The following is a 5,519-nucleotide window of genomic DNA, read 5'->3' as shown; positions in this document are numbered from 1 at the left end:
CCGAACTGGACTTGGACTTGGAATTATCGTTGTAACGTGTGAAGTTATGTGCGTATCCGATGAAGTGATGTCCTCGTCACATATTTTAGACAATAATTGTATAGTAAAATGAATTTTTGTTCACAACATTCTTTGGTGATGAAAGAAATTTTTAACTGCCGGCATGGCCACAGATACAGGACAAACAAGAACACAGTGAGAAACAGAGAAAGGCGAGACCACCTGACAGAGTCAGGAGTATACAGTGTACTCTTGTACCACCACCTATGCATGGAAGGAAGCCGTACTTGTTCCTGCTGCCGCTCTGCTGCATTCTCGCCCGTGCCGAGTTCTTCTATACACGTGCGCCTCGCAAACAAAGAGGTATCATTAAACACCTCAGCTAAAGAGTGATTAAATGATAATAATTTTGGCTAATTAGTTGCAGTGGGGATTGTCTGCAGTACTACTAGTACAGTAGCAGACACTAACGTATGGGTCCGAGCCCACATGTCAGCCATTGTTACTGCATCAGCAATACTGCAGAGGATGTGCATCCAATTAGCTGCACGTAAAATAAAAAAACATAATTAACATACGATTAATTGAGTATTAATTATTAAAACTTTGAAAAATTAATTTATTTGGTTGTTAAATCACTTTCTATATAAAAGTTTTCGCACATATCATTTAACAAATTGAAAAACCTGCTAGTAAAAAACGAGGATTACTTGAGGTCAATTAGCTCTTTGGAACATGACCTTAAGTATGGGCACCTCATCTATGTCCTGTGTTGGGACCCAGTGTTGAGTGTAGTAGGCAGATTGACAGAAAAGTAGTTACGAACTCGGAGACCTGAATCTGAATTATCTGAATGTTATGATGAGGATCAAGAGTCGATGGTGAAGCAGCAGGACCACAAACGGCCGGTCGGCTGGACCACAAACGGCTTCCCTGGGTTGGATCCAAAATTCAAAATAGTCAGCAGCAAAAGCACAACTTTGGGATCGATCTTCAGACCTTCAGTATAGGAAAGAAAAACAGCGAAGAGCCGAAGAGTTTGATTCAGCAACTTGGCTGAGCAACTTCATCTTTTCAGAGAGCACGTTTCCTAAATTACTACACCGTGCATTTCCTAAATTATTTTTTTAAGTTCAAAATAATTAATACTTATTAATCATTCACTTAATGGTCTGTCTTGATTTTCATGATGCAAATTAGCTAGTCCGAATTGGCAATTCAAACCCACCTTAGGACTTGTTTATAGTGTATGGACCTGAAATGAATAATGAATTCTTCATGTTTAACATATGTTTGATCCCTGCTTAGATAAAAAAAGATCATGTATACCGGCTATATTCCTCATCTTATACAACCATCACTAAAGCAAACACCAAAAAAATAATTATTATTGTTTGGACCACTTAAATAAATACTCCCTCCTTCCCAAATTGATCATCATGTAATGTAATTCAAAATTTCTCAAATTGATCGTTATATAACCATATGGACATGGATTTTATCAGAATACAATTAATACAGTATGGGAGAATGAGTGCATGCTGACGTAATTGGCATGGTGTTTTGATTGATGCATATATTGTGGGGGAATGTGTGCATGGTGTCTTGATTGATGTGATTTAAATTATGCTTAGTCTTGGTGTATAAACATATATGATGATTATTTTGGGAAGGAGAGAGTACAATCCATGCATTCAATTGGACTGATATCTTTAGATGTAATATTTAAAAAATGAATTAAAAGAAGAGAAAGGTGCTTATTAATTGCATGTATACATTTGCGCCTTGCAGGCTTGTATTATGAAATACGGGAAATAGTAATTCCTCCTTTACAAATTGATTATCATATAATGGAATTTAAAATTTTTTAAATTGATCATCATATAATTTCATGAACATGAATTTTATCAAAATACAATTAATGTAGTATGGGAGAATGTGTGTATGCTAGGATGCAATTGGCATGGCATTTTAATCGATGCGCGTATTGTGGTAGAATTTGTGCATGGTGTCTTGATTGATGCAATTTAAATTATGCTTAGTATTGGTGTATAAACATATATAATATATATAATGATCAATTTGCAATGGAGGAGATTATATTTCAGGCATAGAGGTTAATTATCCACACCAATAATCTGACAAATTTCAATCCTGACATCCATGCATTTTAGAAAGTGTATACACTAAATTACATCAACTACTAACAAATTTATGAAGCACCAACATAATTTGCTTGATTTTATAATGCCAAGCTTGAGAAAATGGTGGCAAAAGTGACAAAGTTCAAACACCGATATACCCAGTGGCCACTTGGTAGTGCTAACTCTTAAATTTAACTTTAGAAATTGGATCTGGAGTGCAGCCATGGAGCTGACTAACTATAGTTCTACTTCTCTAGCTTGCTCCCTCTGTCCCATTTTAAGTGTAGCCATGACTTTTCGTGCCTAATTTTGATCGTCCATCTTATTTGAATTTTTTTTGAAAAAATTTAAAAACATAAGTCACGCATAAAGTACTATTCATGTTTTATCATCTTATAACAACAAAATACTAATTATAAAAAAATTAAATAAGACAGACGATTAAAGTTAGACACGTAAACTCATGGTTGCAAAATAGGACGAAGGGAATATCTTTTTAAAGAGCATTTTAGCCAGCTCCACTCTAGGTTTGGGTGAAGCTGAAATCATTTAGAGCATCTCCAAGAGACTCTCTAAGCTAAATTTTAGCCATTTTAACAAAAAAGTTCATTCCAACAATCTCTTCTACTAGAATGGCTAAGCCAAATGACTAGCCAAATTCATCTCCTCCATGCCAAACTTGGCCAGCCCAAGTTGCCTCTGCATTGGTGGGCCCCACGCCGAAGAGGCTTATCTCTCCCCGCGCTACCTGCGTCACAGTTGAGAGCGTGAAGGAGGATGCGGCGGTGGGGCAGCACGACGAGGAGCGTCACCCGCGGCCTCCTGCTCGCCGGCCGCTGCTCAGGATCGAGCTGGCTCCCCCGGCGGAAGCGTCACCACTACATCCAGCACTGCCGCCTCCGCTCCCGGCCACATCCGTCGGCGTCTTCTTCCTTTCCGGCGAGGAGCAGATCCGCAGATGCCCACGCGGCCAAGGTGAGCACGCAGCCGCAGACGCCCAACACGGCCAAGATGCACCGCTCGACGCTCGTCATCAACAAGTTTGTTGGCAGCACGCCGCTGACCGTCGCCGACCAGCTCCTGTGCAACTCCGACGCGGCAGCAGCCGCCGTCGAAACAACGACAGACGCGCCGGCCCCGGCGCTTCGCCGCGTGCCGTCCTCCACCTCCACCACGACGCTAGCGGCCCCGGTCGCCGTGGCGTCGACCTCCACCGACGGCGACGACGACGATGAGTGCGGCGAGCCGCACCACCCAGCCGGCGCCGCCGCTCCAGCAGCCAACACCAAGCAGCTCCTCCTCTTCGCTGTTGCAAAGGATTTGATTTGGGATTGATGATAAGCCATGGAGAAGTGATTGGGAGGAAGGAGAAAGGGAGGAACGAGGAGAGACTGACCCACATGTCATAGACTTATAATGAAGAGTACAGATAGAGAGGCTGTTGGAATGAATTATGAGTTTGACTTGCTAAATTAATTGGAGAGCTGGCTATATAGGTATTTGGAGAGTTGAATTTAGCCATTCCGTTGAAAATGCGACTTCAGTTTTAAGAGAGATAGGACTAGAGGCTGGAGGTATATCAAACGGATCTGATTATTGCATTATTCTATAGTACCAGACTACCAATTGATTATTGCACTATTCTATACCACTCGATGGATTCCTGTCTGTGTTCTTCAGAGAAGAAAAAAAACAAAGGCAGGATGGCCATCTTAAAGTCCCGAGAAAGCATATCTGATCAATAGGGGATGGTTGCAGTAATGTTAAATAAATAATACTAAACTTAGGGTGTGTTTAGTTTTTTTAAAAGTTTTTAAGTATACAAATACACATTTAAAGTATTAAACATAGACTAATATAAAATAAATTACAGATTCCGCCTGTAAACTGCGAGATAAATTTATTAAGCCTAATTAATCCGCCATCAGAAAATGTTTACTGTAGCATCACATTTTTAAATCATGGAATAATTAGACTCAAAAAATTCGTCTCACAATTTATATGCAAACTGTGCAATTGATTTTTTTTTCATATTTAATAGCTCATGTGTTAAGTTTTTGATCTAAACAAGGCCTTACTACTGAATACTGACTGGGTCTAGCGTCAGGCGAGCGTAAGTTCTGCCGTTCCTCCATGAGTTCCTGCAATTCAGCTTGAGAAAATTGCATGTGTATTTCTTAAACTTAATTGTCATTTTTTTTAAAGCTTTGAGTTCTGTTAATTCTTGTATATGCCTTCGAATTTTATTTTTATCTTCTTCCATACGTTTTCCGTTAGTCAATTGTTAATTCTTATGAAAAAGCTTATTTTGTTTTTATATGAAGAAACTTTAAAGTTTATGTAGTATATAAATTTATTATGTGGAACTTTTATATTTATTATTTTGTTATATTATATTATTTATGATAAAAATAATATTTATTTTAGAATTATTACAATTGTATATGTGTAGCGTATAAATAATAATTCAACACATATTTATCCATATATTCTACAATAAAGTGTGGGGTGTCATCTAGTTGTGCTCATATTAGTTCAAAATATGGTTCTTCGAGAGCTCCAAGTACGGTTTGTTATCAATCGGTATTAAGAAATGTGATGTTGGGCATTTTAACCGGTATTAAAGATCTTTTGTACTGGTTTGTAAGAGATCCGAGAGATTTGTAATTTTGGCCGACCGAGAAAAATCAGTTCTCTCCTCTAGTGGTTGTACTGGTAATTAAGAACATTTCAATAATAATTATGCTGCCCTTCTTCAATATGAATTGAGAGGGACGGTATTTATTTGGCAACGGCAAACAAACCTGGAACGATAACTGAAAGAGTATACAAAAGTTTTAAAATAACTTATATTTTAGGGGAAGAAGTTGACAATGTTGATTATCTACTCAAATATATAGAGATAAATTTATTAAAATAAGTGATTTAAACAGTGTATTATAGTTTTTTTTAAAAAAATTGGAACACGAAATAAATAATGTGTTTCATTAACAGGGTGAATAAACTGAATTAGAACAAGTTTAATAGTATAGCCAACTCATAGCTCAAATCAACTATAGTCATCTTAATAATCAATTCATACAATAGTTATCTATAAACATATAATACACTATTAATATATGGTCTCACCTATCATATACATATTGTGTCTTGAAGTCCATGCTATGGCTGGCTAGAGATTTGTATTATAAACATATAATACACTATTAATATATGGTCCCATCTCTTTCTTTTTTTTATCTTCTTTATGTGTGTTTATAGCTGGCTTATAGTTCTGCTCTTATAATCAAGTTGCAGTGGGCATAGATTCGGGAGGTGGAAAGGATGGCCTGGTGGTATCATGATTGATATGGAAGATCTTCTCCAATTATTAAT

General features: G+C 37.6%; 1 pseudogene; it reads left to right on the top strand.

Moving 5' to 3' along the window:
• The first annotated feature begins 2,537 nt into the window (after positions 1-2,537).
• On the top strand, positions 2,538-3,882 carry LOC127759830 (uncharacterized; annotated as a pseudogene).
• The last annotated feature ends 1,637 nt before the right edge of the window (positions 3,883-5,519 follow it).

This window comes from Oryza glaberrima, chromosome 1 (assembly GCF_000147395.1).
Source record: "Oryza glaberrima chromosome 1, OglaRS2, whole genome shotgun sequence".
Taxonomy (NCBI): Eukaryota; Viridiplantae; Streptophyta; class Magnoliopsida; order Poales; family Poaceae; genus Oryza; species Oryza glaberrima.
This window is presented reverse-complemented; position numbering and strand designations above follow the sequence as displayed.